This window comes from Rousettus aegyptiacus, unplaced genomic scaffold (genome assembly GCF_014176215.1).
Source record: "Rousettus aegyptiacus isolate mRouAeg1 unplaced genomic scaffold, mRouAeg1.p scaffold_m13_p_18, whole genome shotgun sequence".
Taxonomy (NCBI): domain Eukaryota; kingdom Metazoa; phylum Chordata; class Mammalia; order Chiroptera; family Pteropodidae; genus Rousettus; species Rousettus aegyptiacus.
Genome location: NW_023416293.1, coordinates 17,128,614 through 17,153,328, shown reverse-complemented (window position 1 = coordinate 17,153,328; position 24,715 = coordinate 17,128,614). Strand labels below are relative to the sequence as shown.

General features: G+C 60.3%; 1 protein-coding gene across 1 annotated transcript in view; it reads right to left on the bottom strand.

Annotated features, from left to right (window-relative positions):
• SLC35F3 (solute carrier family 35 member F3) overlaps window positions 1-24,715 on the bottom strand; it is a 57,982-nt gene that overhangs the window by 18,145 nt on the left and 15,122 nt on the right. The window lies entirely within an intron of this gene.

Here is a 24,715-nt window from a genome sequence, read left to right as displayed (position 1 = left end):
CGTCCCACTAACTAGGAATTTCGCAGCCTCCTCCTCAGGAATCTGTTCTCTGTTTGCGGCTCGGCTAATGGTTATTTTGCGAGCACGATCACACAGCAGCAGCATCTGGAGAGAGCAGAGCGCGCCGGCTCCCCGCGCGTGGTCCTGTCCGCGGGGCTCCTGGCTAACCCGCGACTTACGACCACACAGTCTTGTGTTTCAGGCCCCAGGTCAGGACGGAAGCAGCGAAGGCAAGGCGGTCAAGCGCGTCCGCTCGCGGTGGAGACCGGAGAGCCTCCCTGGGAAGGCTGGGCCCTCACCCTCCATTCCTGAAATGGCGCCCGGGACCAGACGCCACGCTGCCTGTTCCGGGCTGCGCGCCCAACACCTGCCACCTGGAAGCGTGCTCTGCGTGTGAGTGGACACGGCGTGTCCTGCAGAGGAGACACTGCGGGCCACCTGCCGCAGGACGGGATCTCGCCTGTGCCGGGGGTGGGTTCTCGTGAGGGTGCTTGGTACTGAAATGGAACCGGTGGCTCGGGAAGGGTCGACCTTTGACGAGGCGCATCCTGTGGCGCAGAGGGACGTGGAGCCGAGCGCTGTGCACCACGTCTGGAAGTAACGGCTGCCGGGCCCGCGCGGACCCGTTCTGAGGGTCACCGGGCTGGCGACAGCGTGACCAGGAGTACATGCTCGCGACTCGCGGCCCAGCAGCACTTCTGCCACGGTGCAGAGGGCCCGGGGCACCCGTGCGCCTTTCCTCGGTGACCTGAAAGTGGCTGGGTGACACGGATCGGAGGGCGCCCACCCAGGTCCCAGGACTGACCCCACAGACGCGGCAGACGCTACACCTCCCAACAGACAGACCCCTGGTCTCCTCCTGGAAGAAGAAGCCGGCGTCTTAGTCACCTCTGCACCTCCCCCCGCCAGGACCCAGGACAGCGCCCGACGCAGAGGCAGTCCTGGAGAAGGTGCGTCCCCACAACTCGGCTCTCGCCACTTAGGCCCATGTTGCCACTGTCAGCGCGTTGAACTGGGAAGTTCAGCCAGTGGGCACTGCAGAACCGGACGCCCGGCGCTGGCGGGGCCTGCCCCCCGCCGTCCTCGCTTTGGGTGCAGCTCAGGCACAGACGTGCCGAGTTCTGCCCGGGCGGCGGAGCCAGTCAGCAGCAGGGCTCAGGCCAGAACCGGGGGATTCCGACCACTCCCCCTGTGCCCGCACCGATTCTGCGAGCCCCTGACGGTACCTGGTGTGCCAGGTGGAGAGGAACCCCACCTCCCCGGGGGGAGCGGCCCCGGGACGGAGCGCGGGGAGCAGGCCAGCCCAGGGCACGGGTCCTCTGCCGCCTCGGGCTCCGTGTCTGACGAGGGCCTGCGAGGAGTGGACGGGGAGAGACGCTGCCTCCCCGGGCTTTGCGGGCATGGACGTCCGGGTTTAGGGTACAGCCCCTGCCGCTAATTATGCAGGGGCGTGGGTGATGCTCTTAGGTATTTCAGGAAGACTACTTAAAACCATGAGCATAAACTCAGGAAAGTCATCCTATCGGCTCACCGTCTGGCTTTATCAACCGATTTCTGCTTTTCCAAACAGGCTGCCTTCAAACCAAAGACGTGGAGATTTGTGTGATTCGGCGCCGGGTGGACAGGCTGCTTTTCCTGATCTTGAACCTGGAGTAAAACGAAGATGCCGTGGACCCAGCAGGGGCTGGCAGACGCGGGCAGAGGCGGGAATGAAATCCTGTTGAACCTCAGGGGCCGCAATGCTGACGAGTGTGGTCAGCTCCACAATGCGCCATCTCAGACGGAACTAACTTGTGTCAACTGTGAAGCTCTTCGGGGCTGGTACCAGGAGACCAGGCGTGGGTGTGCGTGCGCTGCTGTTGAAAGCAGTTTTCCTCTTTGTCTGTCCGTCTCCCTCCCCCACCCCCGAGAACTGGCTCCATCCAAATGAACAGCACAGACTTCTGCAGCGTTGGGTGGATTTCCATGGCACACGCCAGTGGCTCCTGGACCTTGGAGACTGTCTAAATATGCGCCACTCCCCTGAAGCCACCGGAGACTTCCTGAGAGCTGAGAGCTCAAAAGTGGCTGAAGGCTGTCTGTCCCCTCTTCGGGTTTCCCTGCGGCTCAGAGAAAACCCCAAGGCACAGCTGAGTCTTGCTCGGGCCCCTCCCGCCCGAGGCTCAGGCCCGCACCCGAGGGGCTTGTTCTCAGCGGCCCTGCCCACTCCCGGCTTCCGGTCCCCATCTCGCTGTGGCTCCTACGTGCGGCTCCCTTCCATCCGCCCAGCGCCTGCGAACGCCAGTGCCAGCCAGCGCTGGTGGTGAGAGCCAGTCTGCATCTCCCAGGAAGGCGGAGGCTTCGGAGCGAAGTGGCGCCCACCTGCCCGGGGTGGCGGGGGTGTCTGGAGGCGGGATCTCACCCAGGTGTCACTCCCCCCACACCGCAAAGCTGCCCGCCCGAGGCAGGGCGTCAGGGGGGGCCGCGCGCATGCGCAGGGCTGATGCCCCTGCCGGCGTCGCCGCTGCTCCCGGCGCTTCGCGGTGGCCGTTCAGGAGGCGGGTGACTTCGGGAGCCAACGCTCTTCCCGGACCGTGTCTCTGCGCCCAGAGTCGAGACCCCGCTGGTCCGCGGAGGGCCGCAGCTCAGAGGCCAGACGGCTCCCCGCGGCGCCAGCCGCACCTGGACGGGGTGGTCCGCCTCGTCCCTCCGCGCCCGGCGCGGTTCCGCGCGCGCGGGGCGACCTGATCACGGTTCCGCGCGTGCGGGGCGGGCCGATCACGGTTCCGCACGTGCGGGGCGGCCGGGCACGGTTCCGTGCATGCGGGGCGACCCGATCACGGTTCCGCGCGTGCGGGGCGGCCCGATCACGGTTCCGCACGTGCGGGGCGGCCGGGCACGGTTCCGCACGTGCGGGGCGGGCCGATCACGGTTCCGCACGTGCGGGGCGGGCCGATCACGGTTCCGCACGTGCGGGGCGGCCCGATCACGGTTCTGCGCGTGCGGGGCGGGCCGATCACGGTTCCGCACGTGCGGGGCGACCCGATCACGGTTCCGCACGTGCGGGGCGGCCGTCGCTCGGCGCAGGCGCCGCACGAACCTCTGCCCCTCCCCGCGGCGCGCGGCTCCGGCGTCACGGCCGTGCCCAGCTGCCGCCCCCTGCGCTCGGACCCGCGGCCAAGCCCGGCATCTGAGATGCCGGGAGTCCCCTCTGCTCTGCGTCCCGTCACTGGCACCCCGCGGCACCGCACAGCGCCCCCGTTGCTCCCGCCCACCAGCAAGGCCTCCCCCGGGGCGCCGGGCTGGTGGGCTTCCAGTGCGTCTGGAAAGCGCCAGGCCCCGCCGGGGGTGTTTCTGCCTCTTGGAGGCAGACAGACTGGTGGGTGCAAACTGTGGTGGCTTCTGCAACCACGGAAGTCCCTCTACGGCCGCTCTCTGCTACTCTTCCCTGTTATTTCAGGAAAACTGCTTCTCCTCCTGATGCACCCCAAGTCCCCCCAAGCTCCAGCCAAGGTCCTTGTGGTGTGGACCAGGGACCAGCAGCATCATCAGAGGTGGAGAAGCCCAGGCCCCGCCTCACATCTCCTTGAGATCAGAATCTGCATTTGTGACCAGTCCCTCCGCGGCCTGGACGCACTTCAGCGCCTGAGAAGCGCCTCCCGCCCCCCCCCCCCACCTGGACTCAACGGTGGGTGCTAATCTGTGCGTGCGTGTGCGGGGGGCAGGCCCGCACCCCAAGCCGGGCTCTGGTCCCTCACCACCGGCAGCCACAGCGGTCGGCTCTCGCCTGTTTCAAATCTCCGGTGGAGAAGTCCGCTCTTCTTCCGAAGTTTGAGGCCAGACCTGCCGGTGGCCTGTCACGTCCCCAGCCACACGCGAGGCCAGCAGGCTCCACCCGGGGCATGAGTTCACCCTGGGGACCCTGTGGGCCGGCGGGGTCTTTGCTGCTGCTTCGCCTCTGCCACCTGGCAGTTCCCCGTCCTGGATCTCAGGACGGCATTTTACACCACTCCCTGTGCATGTCTATCCAGAACTTCTACGTGTTGGAGCAAGTTGGGGAGAAAAGTTTCTCACATCCACGTGGTGTGGGTATTGACTGGGCGTTCTGGTGACAAAGGTCCCCCAGGACACCCGGGGAGGGCAGTCCTCCCCTGTGGAAGCTTAATACAAAAACGTCGCTGAGCACCAAGGAGCCTGTCGAGGTTTGGGGCACCATGCCCCGCGTAGACGCGTCCCCGTCACAGGCACTTCCTCTGCCCCCCCTTTCCTCTCGGTCATGGCAGCAGGATGCTTGCACAGCCGGGGATGGCAGCGGCTTCTGACGGGGTCCACGGACACGGCCCCCGTCGTAATGGGTGGCCCCACCTGGCTCTTACTGCTTCGATGGGGAGGCAGCGGGGTATAAGCCACAGTAACATTTGAAGCCAGAGAGACAAAGAGTAAACCCCGCCTTTCCACTCGTCACCGGAGGGGCTGTGAGTACCTCCTGGAAGCTTCGAGACCCTTAATTGCCTCATCAGGAAAACAGGCCTTTTAACAGCAGCCTCCCAGGAGCACGGCTGCGGTCGGATGAGGTGACGAGCTTGGCAATCCCGAAGCCCCTGTGTGTTCCCTCTCTGCGCCCCCACCGCCCCGCTCTGAAGAGGACAGGCCTCGGGTTCAGGAAAATACTCTGAGGCTTCAGTCTAAGCCCCCAGGAAGCCACAGACTGTCCCTGGCGCTTTGTATCAATAACGGCAGACACGCGATCAGTCTGCCTGCTCGCCATTAGTCTTCTGTTAACAGTCGCTAGACCGCACACAAGTCACAGGGGGTTCGGAGCAGTGCTGTGTGATGATTCCTATCTCGAGCCTGCTCCGGCCTGGGGTTGGGATGCGGGGGGGCGGGGGGGGGACGTCTGCGCTGTGGTACAGACCCTGCGCTTGACCGTTTGGTGACGTAAAGATGTGTCCTACACCACCCTCAACACGGAGGCCACTGTCTGCAACCCGAAGTCAACGCAAAGGGAGGAAGTGGAACTCAAGCTGAGAGTCCAGGGGACTCCTCGAGCGGGTTTTCCAGACGCAGAGGCGGCGGACGAGCCGGGCCGCGTGGGTCTGTGCCCGGGCAGGACAGTGACGTGGGCCAGCGACCTCGCCTGTGTCTCGGCTCCATCGTCTGTAAAACGGGAGCAGGAACGACACCCCCTCGCGTGGCTGTGTTGCTGCGCACAGGTGCGTGGTGAGTGCCGGGCACGCGGCACCCGGTAAGCGTCGGCGGTTACTAGTGCTTTCAGGGCTGCACGCGAAGCCCTGCTCAGGAGGCCTGGCCAGGCCGCATGGCCCAGCAGGCCCTGGGGCTGCGTGCTGGGCAGACCCGGAACCCCGGTCTCGCCCTTCCGCCCATTAGCTACGTGACCGGCTGAGTCGCCTGACCTCTGTGAACCTCGTTCCCGGGGCGGGTGTAAGTCACAGCCGGCAGGCGTCCCGCGAGGGTGGAGAGAGAGCTCGCGGGCCAGCGAGGCGTCCGCCTGGTGTGTCACAGTGCCAGACGCTCCTCCACGAAGGCCAGCCCCGGGACCCACGGGAGCTCCGGTGACGCCCCCTCCATCCGCTCCCTCCACGAAGGCCAGCCCCGGGACCCACGGGAGCTCCGGTGACGCCCCCTCCATCCTGCCTTGGGGTCCGGGTTCACATATAACTACTGCATTCTGGTCCTAACTCTGCTCCTTAAAACCAACCCCACACCTTCTCTACTTAGATGGACGATCAAGTGGATTGTCTGGAGGTTTCTTTGCTCCAGCCTAATCTGCCTGGTTCCCGTGGCATCTGTGGGACTTGGTTTTGGGTCTTCTCACCAGCCTCGCTGCCTCTCATCCAAGTCTCTCTGAAAACATGACCGCAGATACCAACACCAGTATACTCTGATCACTGCAAGAGAGGATCAAGTGTCAGGTCTTGAATTCAAATTACTGACTTTGTCACGTAACCTGGATTAAATCAAAATTACTGGTGGCTTCATCATGCAAAATGCCCACATCAAGGTTATAACCAAATGAAGTCCTTCGCACACGGGCGGCTGCTGGCCTGGCCTGCCCCCTGCGCCCAGCCCTGCCCCCGCGTTTTGTGGGTTCATGGGGACACTCTACATTTGTCCCTATTGAATTCCTTGTGATGCCTGGCCCTGCTTTCCGGCCAGCCAGATCTTCTGGGATCTCGATTTAATCATGCAAGACATCCTCACCCCTCCTAGATTTTGTCATTTACAACTACGACAAATGTAACTTCTATGCTTTTACCAAAGCCACTGATAAGATATTGAACAAGGCCAGATGATGGGCCTAGCCCACTTAGGGGTCCGGAGAAGCCCCCCTCGGGGCCGACAGAGAGAACCTGCAGGCGCCCCCGGGGACGGCTCTTCCTGCCCCGGTTCCCCGCCTGATTCTCGCAGGGTGAGGTCGGCGCCCGGCTGGAGTTCGCTGTGCAGAGTCCACTGCATCTCGAGCTGGAACTCAGGGCTCCTCACCGAAAGGAACCGGCGCTCAGCTGACATGACCGGTCCTGGGAGGCCGTGCGCTGCCTCCCAGCAATCACCACCGCGGCCATCCACAGGCTCACATGTCATCCCCCAGGAGCGTGTGGCTCGGGACCAGATCTGACACGCGAGCTGGAGTCTGTGGGTCTGTCTTCTTCCCTTGCCCGTCTCTGTCCTTCCGCCCTCCTTCCTCCCGGAGCTCCTCAAGGACCACCGGCTGAGTCAGCGACCTCGCCTGCTAGTTCCGTTGATACCCTGGAGTGCCACCATTTGGACCAAGTGACCTGGACACCCGCATTTGGAGGAGCCAGGCCTTGTCTCGCCCCCTCTGCCTCGCTCTGGGCCGTCGGTGGCCTCTAATTTCTTCCCACATTCTTCTGAGTTCTGTAACACAGGAGGCGGAATCACAGGAGGTTCTGTGTGTCCATCGCCCCTCGTCCCCCAAGCCCCTGGGACAGAGCCGGGTGTGCAGAGGGAGCGCGGTTAACATCCGTTGGGTGATGGAGTCTGCGTGACACCTAAGAGCAGTTCCAGTAGCAGCTCACACAGGGAGATGGAGAGTGCAGGGTGTGGTTACGTGGGGTGCGGATGACAGTGGGGTGAGGGGGTGGTAGACATGTGCCCTTCAGCCGACAGTGGCTTTGTGTACGAACTCAGAAGTCAGATGCACCTGGCTATGAATTCGGCCCTCGTCACTTCCTCGCTGTGTGATCTCGGGGAAGTTAATCTTCTCTGAGCCTCCGACCTGTCATCTGTGTGATGGGGGACAATGACATCTATCTTGAAAGTTATGACGGGTAGTTCATTAGATGTGATCACGTAGTGAGCGCTCAGCGCACGCGATCCGCTGCCAGTGCGCATGGTTAAGTCGCCGTCGCATCCTCACAAAGCCGACGCACGGTGGGCGAACGCTCTTCATCCCGTATCGCCGCGTACACACCGGGCGACGTTTCTGCCGCGGAGGCCTGTGCGTCACCGCCGGTGGACAGCCGTGAGGCTCCACCCCTCAGGCCCGCATTCCCCGGAATGCTCTGGAATTCTGCGCTCTGAAACGTTCCAGGATCCAGCTGTCTCCCAGCGGCGGCTGGCACCGTGGAACCCACTCGCGCTCACTGCTTTCCGGATCTGCCTTGAGACAGCGGGCCGGCCCGAGGTCCCGCCGCTCGGCAGCGCCCGTCTGCCGTCCCCTGCCACTCCCACGAGGCGTCAAACGGCCCTAGACTCAGTTACTAATCAGAGTGAGCTGCACACCTGTTTGTTCTGAGTCACGTGTGGAGAAAATGCCGGCGGTTAGCCGACAGCACCTGTCCTCTGTGTGTTAGGAATGTCTGTCAGGCAAGGCCCATGCGGCAAGGTGGTCTGTTCAACACGGTTCCTGCAAAATCAAGGCGTCTGTGTCCTCGTCTCCTCGTCTCAGGACGCCGCCGGTCCCAGGTGTCCAGGCCCAGCTCCATGACCTCGCGTTAATTACGCTGCCTCTTGAAAGGCCCTGTCGCTAAACACGGCACGTTCCAAGGACGGGGGTTAGAACCTCGACCTGCAGGTGGCAGCCTCCGCCACGGGTCAGAGAGCGCAGCAGACACAGCTGGAAGTCGGGTCTCAGCCCAGGAACCCACGAGCCCGCGTCGCGGTCACTGACCAAGCGATGGGCTGGGAACAGAGGGAGGGGCCGAGGGGACAGAGGGAGGGGCCGAGGGGAAGCAGGAAAGGCCCGGAGTTCAGTCGCTTCGTGTCGTGCGGCCTGGACTCACCCGCGCTTGTCACGCAGCCCCGGGTGCCCGCCGTCTTCCTGCGTGGACTTCAAAGGCCACTTGGCAATCCCGGTGCTGACACCTGTGGGCCACCAGGGGCAGCGTCGCTGCTGCCCGCGTTGGCAGAGAGCCGCCAGGCAAGAGAAGCAACAGACGGGCGGGCCGCCAGGCCGCCAGGGTGGCGCACGGAGCCCGGCAGCATTTCGCGTGGACGGCGGGGGCCGCCGTCACGGGCGGGGAGGGCGGGCAGACAGCCCTGTGGGGTTCGAGAAAGACCCGACTCTGCTTTCACGCGGCATTAGAACGAGCAATAAAGAGTCGCTGATGAAGTCTTGGGACACAGAGCCCAGGGGTGGAAGGGACCTTAGCAACGCGGAGGCCACCCACGTCCGTCCCTGGACAGCCCGTCTGCTGGCGGCCTGGCCAGGGCTCGCGCCCCGCCCTCCGGCTGACCGCGTCTCAGGGCGGCCCCGGATGCGAGGAAGGAGCACAGGGCGGTCGCAGGACGGAGAGGTCGCGCGCGGGAGGGGGCGCTTGGCCTGGGCGGCGGCGGCGCCGGAGCCGGGTTCCCAGCTGCTCCGCGCCCCTCCCCCCACCTGCGGCCCGCGGGCCACGCGCACCGTTCCCACAGCCCGTCTGCGAAAAGCTTCACCGATGGCGACCAACTGCCCGTGGGTCATCCTACTTCCCATACTCTTGCAAGCACACAGAGTTCTAGAATATTCCAATGGGATGGCCAGCTAATGATTCCTAAATTCTAAGGGGTTTTGTCACTCTCTGCTCGTGGTGCCCACATGTTTATTAAGTAGAGCTCGATCACTGAACTAATTGAAGGTCGCAGTATTATTCATTGCGATGACGGCATCAGATTGACTTACGAGGAACGTTTTAGTTTTTCTTTGCAAGCGAAGTCTGCTGACGCTCCGGTGAAACTTGAGACCGAGATCTCTGATGGTGAGATTTTTGCTTTAGGCCAGATTTTATTTTAAACAACACCCATAACAAATAACACTTTCAATTTTATAACATCTTTTTCACTTTCCCTAATAGGTCTCAAAGGACCTCACAAACACCTGTAAAATATAAGAAAAAAGAAAGTTTTTCTATTTTGCAAAAGGAAGAAGCTGAACCGGAAGTGATGCATTCGCCACTAACCCCAGAAACGGCCCCGTCAGGTGACGGAACCGGCGCGCGGTTTCAGCTCCTGCAGCATCCTCGCCACGCTTCAGTGACGAGTAACTCGGGAACGTGTTTCTTAACTGTCTGACACGGCCGGTGCCCGTACACGGCACACAGTAACAGTCCCGGCCTCAGGCCCCGTGAATGCCCAGGACCTAGGACCTCCCCCCCAAGTGTCTGCCCAGGACCTAGGACCTCCCCGCCACATCCGCCTGACGCAGGCCCGCCCCAGGGGCGAACACCGGGGCCGCCCGACGGATTCAAGGACGCGCACGTCCCCCCACCTCTAAGCTCTCGACTGGCTGCCCACTATTTTAGGAAGCCTCCGATTTGAACTTTATCCAACGTGTTGCTTTGTGATAAAATTCCACGGGCAGCGGTACGAAGAACCCCAGAGGCTCACGCGCGGGCCCCTGCTCCCCATCGGTCCTCCTGCCGTCGACGCGGCCTGCTGCAGGGGGACCCCTTCTCCCCGAGGAAGAGGCCGCATGTCCCCACCCACAGCCTGCACGAAACCAGCGTCGCTGACCAGTGACCCCGAAACGCGAGGCGCGCACGGTCCGGAGCTCCTTGCCGGGCCTCGCCCGCTGGCTGCCACGACGCTGCCTCCTCCCTCCCAGAGCGGCGCGCGCCTCCGGCCTTGATCGCTGGCACACGGAGCATCTTTCGAGAGTGACACCTGAGGCAGCCGGTCGCCTTTTGCTCTTTGCCCTCCCGGGGGCCCAGGGCTTCTCTGCCGGGCCCTGGCTTGGCACGGCCGCCCACCGGTTCGGAAGGCGAGGCCAGCACGGGCCTCCAGGACGTGCAGTGTTCTCCAGAACAATCACCAGCTTCTCCAAGGGCCCTGAGGGCCGGGGGGCGGACATGTCATCTGAACAGTCAGCGTTTGGCTTACAGGCTTCGTGCTGCTACCGATCACCACAGAGAAGTAGTTCAGGAAGCCTAAAGTTATTGACCTGCACACCGAACTCTGGCCCCCCCTCAACATGGAAGCAACGTGGTGGGGTATTTGTTTTATCTCTGGAAGCTGAGGTGGCCTGATGACTCCTTTCCGGGATTTCTGGGTGGACCCTCCCCCGCGAGGCTGGCCGCACCCCCTGAAGCCTTGGCAGAAGCGCAGGGGCCTGAGGCGGCTTCTGCGCAGGACGGATGCGGCGCGGGGTGCCAAAGCGTTTCTATGACCATGATCAACTGAATCCACGTGTCAAGGCCAAGGCATCCACTGGGAGGCCCCTCGCTCATTGGCGGGGGTTGAAGGAATCAGAACTCGGCCTCCCCAGGAGAGTCAGCAACAGCGGGCTCGGGCTCGTGCACTCAGGAGGCCCTGGGACGCAGCAGGCGGTGCCGCCCCCGGGGACTGTGCTGGCAGCGCGGCCGCCGGACAGCAGGGGGCTGGGGCAGACGGGCGGGGGGGGGGGGGAGCGCCGGAGGGAGGGGGGAAGGCGGCCCGGATGGACAGTGCCGTCTGCTCAGCGCGGCTGGCCCTGCCCGTGACACGTGCCGCCGGGCTGACCTGCTCTTCCCTTCCACGCCTTCCTCCTGCTCTGCCCGTGGAGCAGCCCTGCCGGACGCCGGCCCTCGGCTCTCCCGGCTCCGGGGCTCTGGCCGGAGGGAGCCCTGGACCGTCACGGGAGGGGCGGCGGGGGCCTCTGACCACTCCTCGCGACCGCTGACAGGAGCCCATGCCCTCCCGTCAGAGAACTCCACCCAGTTCTGCACAGTGGGATTCTCGTTCTTTAGAACAGCAAACGTTCGCTTTGGAGAAGTGATTATTACAACAGGTGTGAAAGAGAACACTCAACAGCCCGCGTGAGGGCCAAGGTCGTTCCAGTGACTCTGAAGCCCGCTGTGAAGCCTCCCTGCCCTCAAGCTGCTGTGCTTTACCTGGGCCTATCGCCCCTACGCAGTTCTTTGCAGTACCTATGACGTAAACATACTTCTACATCGTGTGTGTGTGTGTGTATGTGTGTGTGTATATGCGTATTTACACGTGCATACCAATCGACACGCATTTCACTTTGCACACTTTAAATTCCACATCGGTGGAATCACGCTGACTATTGGTCTGTGATTTGCCCTCTTGCTCCCCCCCCACCTCTCCCCCACCCCCCTTCTCCTCGCTCTCGCTCTCCCCTAACACTGTGTTCCAGAGACTCGTCCGTGGAGACGACTGCGTCTGCGGAGTTTTACTCATTTGAGCTGCTATCTAGTCCTCCATTGTGTGCTATACCACAGCCCATGTCTGTGCTTTTGTTGGGGCCTTTGGATTGTTTTCTGGTGTTTTCTCATTACAAACATTGCCGCTGCTATGAACATTTTTGGATAGTTTCTTTGGACTTAAGTGTAAAAGTTTCTCTAGGGTCTAAGTCACGGTGTGGGGTCACTAGGTGACAGGTAAGTGCATGTAGCTCATGTCAAAATCTTTTTTAAAGCAACAGAACCACTTTCTTCCTCCACCAGCAATAAACGTGAGCTCTAGACGCTGCACTTCGCCCCCTCGCCCGACGCTGCCTGGTTTAATTCCTGCCGGTCTGGTGGGCAGACAGGCACCTGCCACTGGTTTTCACGTGACGCCCCTAGGTGACTACTCGAGGTCGAACATTCTGTGTCTATTGGCCAACGTGCTTTCTCGTCCATGGTGTGCAGCTTAAACTCCTTGCCCATTGTTCTATTATGTTATTCGATAATGAATAAGATGAGCATACAAGATATTTAAATTCTTTTAAATTTGATTTAAAAACAAGCTACCCAGAAAGAGAGAAAAAATCCATCTTAAAATTCACACAGATTCCCAGGAGATGCCAAATAACCAAAACGATTTTGAAAAAGAACAAAATCAGAGGTGTCATACTTACTGATTTCTCAACTTACTACAAGCCTATAGTAATCAAAATATTGTGGCATGAAGACAGATATACAGGATAACAGAACAGAAGAGAGAACGCAGAAATAAATCTCACATACACGGCCAAGACCGTTCATGGGAGAATGACAGCCTCTTCAACAAAAGGTGGCGGGAAATCAGATGCCAAAAGAATGAATTTTGATCCTTATCTTACACTATTGATAAAAAATTCAAAATGGATCAAAGAGTTCAACATAAGACTTATAACTATATATCTCTTAGAAGAAAGCATTAAGGAAAAGCCTCATGACATTGTATTTGGCAATGAATTCCTGGGTATGATGCCAAAAGTATTGGCAATAGAAGCAAAAATAGATAAATTGAACTACGTCAAAATTAAAAACTTCTATGCCTCAAAGGACATTAACACGGTGAAAAGGCGACCTAAAGAACGAAAAAAATACTTGCAAACCATATACTTGATAATGGGTTAATATCCAGAAAAAAAATAGATATGCCCCATGACTCAATAATACTAACAACAAAAAACCCAAATAACTTGATTTAAAAAGGGGCGAAGAACCCGAAGAGACATTTCTCCGGAGGTGCCACGAGACAGACGGCCAAGAAGCACGTGAAGAGACATTCAGCATCCGTAATCGCCGGGGACGCGCACGTCACACCCACAGTGAGATGCCGCCTCGCACTCTCCAGGACGGTCACGGGAAAAACGACGGCGACAACGGCGACAACGCAGCGCGAGCGGGGGAGGGGGGGCGGGACGGGGCGCGGTGAGCTGCCGCCGAGGACGGTGTGGCGGTTCCTCGAAGCGTTAAGAATGGAGTCCCTACTGAATGGCAAGGGTCTCGCAGGGCTGTTGCCACACCCGTGTCTGCTCATGTCAACACCGTTCACCGCGGCCAGCGGGGGAGGCAATCAAGTGTCCACCGACGGAAGGACGGAGCGACAGGTCGTGGCCCATCCACACGGGGGAATGTCACGCGGCCTTACAAAGGGCGGGCAGGCGCCCTGACATACGATACAACCGGGCTGAACCTGAGGACACAGCGCAGTCAGCCGACTGCTAAGGGGCACAGTGGGTGACAAGAGGCACACTCTAACGGGGACAATTCGGTCACAAACAGACAAACACAGCAAGATTCCGCTGATATGAGGTACCGAGACTGATCAAAGACACAGAAAGCAAAGGGCCGGGGCTGGGGGCATGAGAGTCAGTGTTCGGTAGGGACGAGTTTCGATTTGGGGAGATGACACGTCCTGGGGACGGTGGTGGTGACGGCCGCACATGGTCCTCACGTTTGGAGATACAGCTTGCGATGTGACGTCGGGGACACGTCTGACTGACAGGAGCAGGCAGGCCGGATGCAGACGGGACACGTTCCCGTGAGCTGACAAGCGCTGCAGCTGGACAGACGGCTGACTGGAGAGGTCACTGTGCTCACTACTCCGCAGGCCCCCAAAATGACTGAAGCGGTTCCTAATAAGTTAAAATGTTCCCTCTGCACTGCAGAGCTGGCCTCGCACCACAGGCCTCGAGAAGCTGCTAGAACTTAGAGTGAAGCGATTTGTGCAGCTGGGAGGGAGGAGCTGCAATAATTTACGATGTGTTATTTAGAAACCGGAGACGGTGTCCTACAGTCATTAAAATGCGGGTTATGAAGACTAAGCACCACCGGAAAAAGGGCTGGGTGAAATGAATCAGGAGACAGTTTTTATGTATTTATCGGCTCAGCTACATTAGCACACGCACATGAAGATGTGTGAGGAAACACGCCGAAGTGATCGTGATGGCCGCACTTGAATTACGATTGATTTTTTCCCTCATACTTGGCTGAAGAGAAAAATTTAGAAATCTAAGAGAAAACTCAGAAACTCAAGGGAGCCGGAAAACACGGCAGAGAAGGGTGTGCACTTGATCGAGGTCCCCCCCCCAACCACTCGGCCTTCAGGCGAAGTGTGGAAGTGGCTGCCCCGCCCCCCCATGAACCCCCCCACCCCCACCCCCACACGCAGAGCAGTTAGGTGGCCTTCACAAGGCTTCACAAGGGCGGTGGCACAGACAACTTACTTTGCACACTAATGACAATCAATAGGAATTAAAATTCTCACTAGAAATTTCTGCCCTTTAAAATTCTTCCCGCTTTCTTGACCACTCTTCTTCACTTAAAATTCCTTTTCTCTCATGGAAGCACTCGCGCCCCTCCGTGTCCACAGGGCCGACGCCGTCCCTAGCTCCGGGTCCCCAGCGCCCAGGCTGTCCCTCTGTGCGGCTCACGCCTCGCCCTTTCTCACCGCGCTCAGCCGGCCTCGCCCAGCAGGACGGCCCATGCGAGCCGCCGTAGGCAGCCACTCTCTTCCTTCCCCAGCAAGGGTGTGCGTCGCGTGCACGCGATCCCATCAGCTAAGCACCCAACGCAAAGCCCCATGACCTCGGCACACCTGCTCCAAATCCGGACGGTCACCCAGAACCCCGACGACCTGGAAACGCAAGCAGCCGGCTCTTGTTCCAGGCAGGGGCGGTTTGCCTGATAAAAACTCAGCTCCATCCAAGGAGCTGCGTGTTGGGAACAAAGCGCCTTGTCTCCCAGGGCTGGGCGAGGCCGGCGCGGCCTTGGCGCTGTCTCGCCTGCCCTGAGGCCGCTCGCAGAGCTGGCTCCGGCACCAGGACCTGACGCTGATGCGCCTTCCAGCTTAGCCACAGGGAGTGAGCCAATGGGACGGCCATGAGCGGCTCCGCTGGGCACACTGGGGTCCGGACCCTGCCGAAGCTGAATGCCAGGGGCGCTCCCGAGGCCCAGGAGGGGGGCTCCCTGGGGGGGAAGGGCGTCTGTCCCCTCGTCCTGCAACGAGGCGCTAGCACCACCGGCCAAAGCCCAAACGGGAGGACGCTGGGCCCAAGAACCCGGCCCTCCGTGCAGTGGGCGCTGGGTCCACAGCGGGACTTGTGGGGCGCGACCCTCAAACATCCCCAGTGACCCTGACCTTAGTTCGGGCCGTCGTTGCTGAATTCGTCCCTGAATTACAAAGGAAAACGTCTCCGGCCCGAACCGGTAGCTGTTTTTCCCTTTGAGACGCCGCTGAAGAGGACGGAAGGTCAGAGGCTCACTTCTGCGAGCGGGCGGCGGCCCTCTGCAGGTGTGCAGTCACCTGGGAGCTCCTGTGTCATGGGGGTGCAGTCACTGGGCACTTCCGCAGGGAAGAGCCCCGGGCCGCCCCGGCGGAAGGAATCCGAGTGTCCAGACAGCGCCCTGCAGTCAGCACTCTGGCCAGCCCCCTGGGCGGGTCCCACTGAACCCTGAGAACCCCTGAGACACAGTGACCAGGACCGGCATGCACGGAACACAGGACATGCAGTCCCCCTACCGACCGCCAGCACGCGGATGGGCGCTTCCGAAAGATGCAAAGAACTAACTGTTCGTTTTCTTGTGGACGTCAGGCACCTCCACGCCCCTTACCTACACTATCCATTTCCTTAGCAAACTTCTTCTCCAGGAATAGCTCACAACACTGCAGTTCGATCTCTGTCAAAATTAACACAAGGGGCCGAATTGGCATGACTGAGCCGTACTGAAGCCGTGATTCGCTGGGTAAGGGCATTAGCATCAAAACAAAGGTCCCGCCGCGTATAGCAGTGTGACTAACAGAAGCACAGCCACCAGGGGACAAAAATAGCCCGACGCTGCCTAGACGAGGGAGTCGGCACAATTGGAGCCGCCGCGTTCCTGCGGCAGCCGCCCTGGGGGGGCCTGTGCCCCAGCCTGCACCTGGGGGCGGCGTCGGCCCCGGACCCGGCAGCTCGGCTCTGCGTGCAGCGGCTCAGGCAGAGTAAAAACCCTCTTCTGCTCTCTCCTGTCATCGCTGGACCCAGCTGGCTAACGGGAGGCGGGCAGCGACTGGCTTACTTCTAAGCTGCAGCCATGCCGGGGGAGAACTAGGGTGCACGAGATGGTCCTTCAAAGTGAAACCTTCACACAGCAGGATATCTCGGGGGAAGGGCTCGCAGAGGCCGGCCGGCCGGCCCGCGGCAAAGTGCCAGGATTCGCCCTCTTCCGCGTGAAGGGCAGAGGCAGCTGTCAGGGTTCAAGGTCTCACTTTGTCCAGGACAAATGTTCTCAGTTGTCAACCCTTCTTCATGTGGAAACGGCCTTTAGCGGCCCCTTCTTTCCACAATCCCATGCACCTTCTGCTGGACAAAATTTTCAAAACCCGTCTAAGAGTGGCGATCAGAACAGGAGACATTATGCCGCGTGGTCCCATCGGGGCAGGACGCAGCTCGACTGTCTCCACCAGGCGGGATGGCGGCCCTCGAAGAACCACACAGGACCGACCCTGGCTTCTCGCGGAGCTGCGGGGTGCTGCGGGGTGCTGCTGGCTTGCCTTGATCCGGAACCTGACTAGCACCAAGACGTGTCCCTGTAAGCACAGGTGTGACAAGCCTCAGGTGCAGTCTGTGCCAAACAGGAAACCGGCACTTGAAACTCACACAGGTCACGAAACACGGGCAACGCTTCCCGCGTCTCCCGTGCTGGTTTGGGCAGATCGTTTCCACCCTGTCGCTGTCTCTCTGAATCCCAAGTTTTCACCATCAGCTCAGCGTGGTGTCTTTAAAAACGCGGCCCATCTGCCGAGGCGCTCGCTCGCGCGGCTTCGTTAGGAGCCGACAGCGGGCATCCTCATCTACGTACGTGTCGGCAGCTCAGCTCCTACGAGTAACGTCGACTGGTCAACGACCCCTTAAAACTTTGACAGACGGGTCGACCTGTCCTCCCAGGTGAGGGCGCCGACTTACCCCGTCACCGCGGCCCGGCACGTGAGTGACAACCCTGCCAGCCTCGCTCATGTGGCGTTTCACTCCACGGACAGCTGTTCTCACCGCGCCGGCAGACACGGACGTGGGGCTAGCGTCTGCGAAAACTTGATCAACCGGAGTCACGTTCATCCAGCACTCGTGATGGAACTTTGGATGGGAACCGAGGTCGGAAAGGTGGGAGGCGGGTCACAAGGCGGGTGGGAAGTGGCCACCGCTGACCCGCGCTGTGAGCCCCTGCTCTCCGCTGACACCTCTGGGCGCGCGGCTGTCGGCCTGCAGCACCCCCTCCCCAGCCGGCCCCCGGCCACGAGTACGCGGGCTGTTTCTAGCTTTTAGCTCATTACGAACAATACCGCGTTTGTACTCCAGGATCCACGCTCACTTGTATGCCCCTAATGGAGATTCCGGGAAGACCTAGGTCGAGCCGCATGCACCTGCGACTCCGACGGGCGCCGCTCCGCACGCGGCCCTGCATCTCGCCCTCCCGGCGACGCGTCACAGCGCTGGACGCCTCACAGCTTGGCTGACACGGTATAGTATGGAATCGTTTTACTTGATTTTTTGTCAACATGACATGCAAAAAAAATATATCAGATTTAATTCATACGTCTCACATGAGACTGAGCATTTTCTCCATAAATTTATGAGATATTTCCATTTTCTTTCCTATGAACCACTCATCATACACTTTGCTATTATTTCTACTGAGTTGTTGGTCTCAAGTTTTTATACTGATTTGTAAGAGCCCTTATTTATCACAGAGCTTAGCTCTTTGTGCAAATATTTTTCCCAGTTTGTCAGTCTGTTTTTTCGCTTTGCTTATGGTGACTTTTATTTTTATCATTTATTTATTTATTTATTTATCTATTTATTTTTGCCCAGCAGTCGTCTTTAAACTATTTTTAAAAATGTAGTTTAATTTATAATTTATCAATTTGTTTTGATGATTTCTAGACTTGGCATCACAGTGACAAAGATAACAAAAGGAAGATGATCAAAGGATTATCCCATGTTCTTATTTAACACAAAATTGTAGGTTTTACGCCAAAATTCCACTCGACTCTATCTAGGCTTAGAGAAGGTGCGAGCTTCCCGCCTGCCTCAGCGTCACCTACTCAACAACTCATCTTCAGGACGCGAGGCCACGCTTATCACACGCCGGAGTCTCTGTGCAGCTGGGGCGACTCTGGGGTGTCCTAGGCGTTCACGGGCACCGCTCCGCCTGTCTGTAGCACAGCCTGCCCTGCGGGACGGCGAGGTCCCCGGTCTGCTCTTCTTCCTCAGCGCCTTCCTGGCCACTTCTGAAAACGAACCTCGTGCAGCGTTAAGTTCAGAAACGGACGCGGGGAACTGACGTCTTCACGTTGCTGAGTTTTAGGAGAGTTTAATGTTTTCTTCATGGTGTTGCTATCGATCTATTGTTTGTGCCTAGGGATTAAAATTATTTTGGTTGAGCCTGTAAAGGGCTCTTTTCTTCCCTATACTTTGTGTACGAGCTTATCATGGCCACTGTTAATTAGCCCTTAGGGCTGGAGGGTCAGACTCTGCGTTCAGAACTCTCCATGCCCACCGGACGTGGCTTCGCTTCCATAAGCTTCTGGGAGACACTGACACCGATGCTTTCTCGTGTCCCTGTCATCTCCCTCGCTGACCTTCACCAGCTGTCTCCCCGCTGGTCAAGGGCGCCTCTCCCAGTTAGTCCTTTCCCCCGGGGCAGCGGCATGGTTCGAAGGCGAGCCGAGGTCCGCCGGGGACCGCTGCTCCTGCACGGCCCCCCAGAGGTTGCTGGCGCTGTCTCCTGCACGAAGCAGGGGTCCCCTCGAGCCTCCTCTGCCAGGGACCAGGGCTGCTCACCCTCCTCTCTGCCTCTGCTCTGGTCCCAACCAAATGCTCTGCCGTGCTCGCCCAGCAGGCCTCCCGGCTGCCGCCGGTCAGGTACCTTTTAGCCGAGGGGTCCATTCGCTTCCTCCCTGGGCGCCTTCCCAGGACTCCCCCACGGCTCTGGCGCCTCGTCCCTCCTCCTAAGGACAGCAGTGCCCCCTCACCCACGGGGGACATGGTCCAAAGCCTCCAGTGGACACCTGAAACTGCGGACAGTACCGAACCCTATGCAGACACACCTGTGACGAGCGCGAGTCAGAAACTGGGCACGAAAAGAGATTAACAACAGTAACTAATGACAAAGTAGAACAATGATAACAACACACTGTGATAAAAGCCTGTGAGCGGCTTTGGGGCCATTATTGAGTAAAACAAGGGTGACCTGAGCAAGCACCGTGACGTGCCCCATGACCCGACCACCCAGACGGCCACCAGGTGTTGAACCGGTGGGAGCATCACCAGCGTGGAGGCGGTGGACAAAGGGACAACCCCGTCCGGGCAGGACGGCACGGGACAGTGTGTGCTTCGTCAGGCCACTCAGAACAGCGCAAAACGGAAAACTCATAATTGTTTATTTCTGGAATTTTCTACTTAACGTTGTGGGACTGCGGCTGAAGGCGAGTCACAAACCATGGAAAGCGAAGCCGCGGCACAAACGGCCCGGTCAGAAGCGGCGGGCGCTACAGCCCACGCTGCGGCCGCACAGGTGTGTCCTCACCCGGCCTGCACTCTGAGGCGGTCCGTGACCCCGGAGGGGCAAGGGGGGCAGGAGGCCATCTGGTTCCCCGAAGTGGCAGCCGCAGACGGGGTTTGGTTTCCGGGCTGTGGTCTGGTGCTTGGGGCAGGGACAGACCTACAGCTTGGCCTTCGCATCTGACCGAGGAAGACGGAAGTATGGCTGGGAGAAAGATCAGTGCCTTCCAAGCAAAGCCAGAGCCGCCTTCTAGAATTTTCTTTTCATACAGCATTTCCCTGTGTGATGATTTTAAATTAAAAGTAGTTCTCTGCTAAACGACCCAAACCCAAAACTAGCCAATCAACCAACCAAATCAATTACCTGACCAACCAACCAACCCATCAGCCAAGACCGCGCAACACCACAGCCCGCACCTCCCCGCCCCCGGCGCCGGGTACGCCTGGGCGCGAGCCGCACGTGACGCGGCCCAGGGACCCGCCCCCCGAGGCCCCCCTAAGCCCCCGACCCCGCCCCCCGCGTCGCGCCTCGGTCCCAGCGCCCGGAGCTGCTGCCAGGCCTCGGATTCGGAGGAGATTGTTTTCCCCTTGGGCCACGACGTCCTGCCTCGTGTTACCTCTCCTGGGGCCTGGCTCCTGGTGGGCACCGCGGCCGTGCCCCGCGCCCCACGCGCAGGCGCCGAGACCGGCCCCCGCCCCAGAGCCGCGCCGCGAACCGCTGCTCGCGTCCCCCGCGCGGCTGCCACTGCGGCGGCGTCTCCGGGCAGGTTCGTGCGCAAAAGCACGTGGCCTGGGTCGTAGATGACCGCGTGGTCAGAGGGCTGAAACGGCGGCCCTTCGATGCGCTTTGCGTAAGAGGAACTGGGAAGGGCGACGATCGGCGGAGAGGGCGGGGGGGCGGACAGCGGGGGGCAGACGCGGGGGGGGCGGACAGCGGGGGGCAGACGCGGGGGGGGGCGGACAGCGGGGGGCAGACGCGGGGGGGGGGGCGGACAGCGGGGGGCAGACGCGGGGGGGGGGGCGGACAGCGCGGGGCGGTCAGCGCGGGGCGGACGCCGCCCCCGCTCCCTGCAGTCCGCGGCAGCGCTGCGCTCGCGGAGTCGCTTAGCGTCGCCTTCGTTCGACTCGGGTCTCGGGTTCATGACCATCCGCTTCGACAAAGGAGGTGGCCGAGGGCCGGGGTGGGGCTGAGCGGTCAGCGGGCCCCGAGACGCCGCTGCTGCCCACGTGGGCTTGAAGGGGAGCGGGGCTCGCGGCCACCAGCTTCAGGAGAAACTCAGGGTCCCGACTCTGCCGCGGGCCAGCGCAGACTCCCCCCCCCCCAGAGCCCCGTGTCGCCCCGGGGGGCCGGCCGCTAGGTGCTGACAGGTGAGTCTCCCACGCCCCGCCCCTGCCCTCCGGGCTGCAGATGTGGCAGAATGTGTTTCAAGAGGTGGTGAGACTGCCCAGACCACCCTCTCGCTGAGGGCGAGGTCTGCGTCCCCCTAGAGACCAGGCAGGCTAGTGACTGCTCTGACAGAAACAGCACCCTTGGTGACTTCTGCGGCTAGGTCCTGAAAGGAACAAGGGCTCCCGCCCCGGGGGACACGCAGGGTGGGGCTCTGAGCCATGAGGAGCCCAGTCTGGCTGCGGGGTGTGGGTGCCCAGGTCGACAACCACGGCGGAGGCAGCCGGTGACGGCAGCACCGACCGCCGGATGTGGAGGGGGCGCCCGGGTGATTGCGGTGTGGAGGGGGCACCCAGGTGACCCCCGGACGTGGAGGGGACACCCAGGCGATCGCGGCATGGAGGGGGCCATGGAGGGGGCACCCAGGCGATCGCGGCGCCCGACGCATCTCCCTGGAGGCTCCGGACGTCACGGAGCAGAGAGGCGCCACCGCGAGGCCCAGAGGGTGACGACAGGTGTTTGTGCCGCTGCGTCTGGCTGCCATGCCTCACAGCGCTGGCGACGGAACAGATGTGAGATCTCACAGCTCACAGCAGGCTAAGACCCTGAGTGCACAAGGCCCCTCCGTCCCTCTGTCCCGGGACACGGTGAGGGCGCAGGAGAATGTGACCTTGTAGCCAATACAAATACCATGCTGAACCTTCACGGGGACGGGGGTTCACCCTGGCTTCCTTCAGACAGCTCGAAGGGGCACCGCCCCCCCCGCCCGCCAAGTGGGGGCTACGTAGTTCAGATATGACTGACTTCCGAAACATGCCTGCCAAACAGACACGTCTTTTTCTGAAACTGCTTTATAAAGAGCTCTTTCGGAGTCGGATCTGTTTGATGTTCGGGTGGCAGGGGGCCGCTGTTTTAGGGGTAAAGGGCCTCTTCCTTCCAGGGCTGCCCCCTCGGAGGGCCCTGAGAGCCGGCTTTAGCGCGTCCCCTCTGACAGTGACAATGACGGCACGGGCACCGCCCATGTGACGTCCTCCTTGCTACCCTGCCTCCTTCAGCGCCCGGCCTATGGGTCCTCTGTGCCGGGCACTGGGCCAGGTGCCGGGGACATGCAGACGAGCAAGACAGAAGTGACCCCTGTCCTTGTGTTCAGAGGCTGCCACTTTTCGTCCAGATAAACTTTCCAATTTTATTCCATTCAGAATAAAGATAAAGCCACATGGAAGCTTGTGGGTCATGAAGACATCCAAAGGCGCGTGGCTGGGGACACTGACTTTCAGGCGGACGGCAAGCCCGTGGCCTGCGGTGGAGGTGACAGCAGCTGCTGTCTCAACCGCGTCATCCACAGGCCGGCACAGCAGAAGCTCGTTCTGGTTCGTGCTGCTGGGAGACAGGTGGCATGTCACCGCTCGGTGCTTCCCCTTCTGTCCGAGGCTCTGCTGTCGGTGGAATCCGGGAGTCCTGCGAACAGAGCCCGTGGAGCAGGGAAGAGGCGGGTGGGAAGGGCCCGCCCGCTGCTGTCTGCCCTGGCTGACCCTAGTCACCTGGAGAGAAGTTACCTGGCCCGACTTAGGGGAGAGGCTGGGACATACTCCCCTGCAATAACCACGTCCTGCGGCAGGAAGAGCGGGGGATCTCAGAGTGTCCCCTCTGCTGTGGGGCAATGTCAGTCCAGGGACTCGCTCGGCACTGCTGAGAGTGTGGGGCTGGCTGGGAACCCTGCGCGGCTCCGGCCCTCCTCTCTGGCGCAGATCTAGTAAGCCTCACACGTCCTGGACAAAAGCTTCGGCAAAATGCACAAAGACGTGTCCCTCGGGCCGCCCTATCAATTCTCTCTGGCCCTGACACGGGAGAAAATGTCTTTCCCAAGAAACAAGGGCGCTCTCTGAGCTGGGCTCAAACACGCCAACTTTCATAACCCAAACACTGAGAATTAGCCAGTACGCATTTAAAAGACCTAATCCTCCCAACACTAATTCATAATAAAATATTGACAAGCCTGTCCCCAATCTGTTGGTGAAGCACGGGCAGCCTTTCTTTGAAAAAAATCCCCGTCCATTCCCGCAGCTCCCCGGAGAATCATCTAGCAAAATGACGCCACGAAATGGTTCCAAACCGTGTTCCTGCAGCAGGGAGCCTCGGCCTCCAGTGCTTTTAATTTATTTTATGTCATAAATTAATAATGTACGCGTGATTGAGAGGAGCTCATTAAACGTGTCATGAAGCAAGGCACTTAGACCAGAACAGCGTGCAGGGCCCCCGATGCCCGCCTACACGTTACATTAAGTACATAAATCATTTTGTTTTCTCTCTCCTTAAAGCAGAAAACAGCCAAGGAGCAAAATGTAATTACGATAATTCTATTTAAAAAGGTCCAGGAAGCACAAGAATAGAATTTGCACAAACATCAGAAGAGGCAGCTCGTTCTGTCTGGCTGGTCGGACTTTTGCCTTTTGTGACAAACTCGAGCAGATGGAAGGAGGGTGGCAGGCCACCGACGCGCACTTTCGGTGCCTGAGCAACCCCAGGGCCGGGTCCGCGGGCTCTGACGGGGCTAGAAAACACACCTGAGGCTTCCCGGGCCCCTGGGCTGGATGGCCCCAGACCTGCGGGGGGGTGGGTGGTGGGCGGCGGGGGTGGCCTGGTCTGCCCGGGCCCAGGCTTGGACTGACGGGGCGTGTCTTGGTGGCTGGCACAGATGAGGCCACGCAGGAGGCCTGGCTGATCCGCTCCGCAGACCAGGCACGCCCAGAAGCTTGGGTCCACCCAGACCTCCCGAATCCTGAATCGGGATGCCCCTTCGACAAGACCCGACCCGCGGGGCCTGCAGCGCGAGGCAGTCCTGGGAGCTCTGTGCGGCCCTCTCCCTGCTCGGCTGACATCGCCAGCTCCCCTGGGGAGGGAGCTAGCTTGAGAGGGCCGGCAGAAAAGAAACTTATATCGGACTGCCTCCTGCGGACCACAAGGAAAGCCGGCCACGGCCACCTGCCCGGCCTCTCTCTCTCTGCAGGAGGCCTCACCTGTCCCCGCCCCTGACACATCCTCTCAGCTGACTCTGGATCTCCTCGTCTCTGGCATTAATTCTGATAAAGGCACAAGAATGAAAGACGCAATTTCAGTTTCCCTCGATTTCTGGGAATCCTAAAGTCTGTTTAAAGAAGCCCCAAGGCGAGCTGAGACGGCCGGGACTTCCGAGGTCTGTGATGTTAAAACGCTCCTCTCCTTTCCGGAGGCCCTGTCCCCACCCTCCAGGTGTGCCTGGCTCCCACCTGACTGTTAGCTGGCCAACCCGCAGCTCTGCTGAGCCCCACGGCTGACGCCGCTTCCCAGCAGGAGGATTTTTTCTAAGAGGTGGGGCAGAGCTTTATGACAGAAAGTGGGCAAGGTTTTCGCTGGCCTCACGAATCGAGTCACGGGTGCGCCCTCCCCGCACCGCTGTCCCGCTGACCAGCATCGCCTTTCAGAGGAAGACGATGCGCCGAAGCCCGGGCGTCGCTGTCTGTTTAATCCGTTTCCAGGACCTTGTGTCTTGTCCCTGTCTTGCCCTTTTGATGGTCACTGAGCCTGGTGATGTTTTCCGCACAGCGGCGCTGAGCCTGCCCTACGCGGCCCGCAGTGCCGGTCTTGTTCTAAGGTCAGCGGGGGTCACACTTGGGACG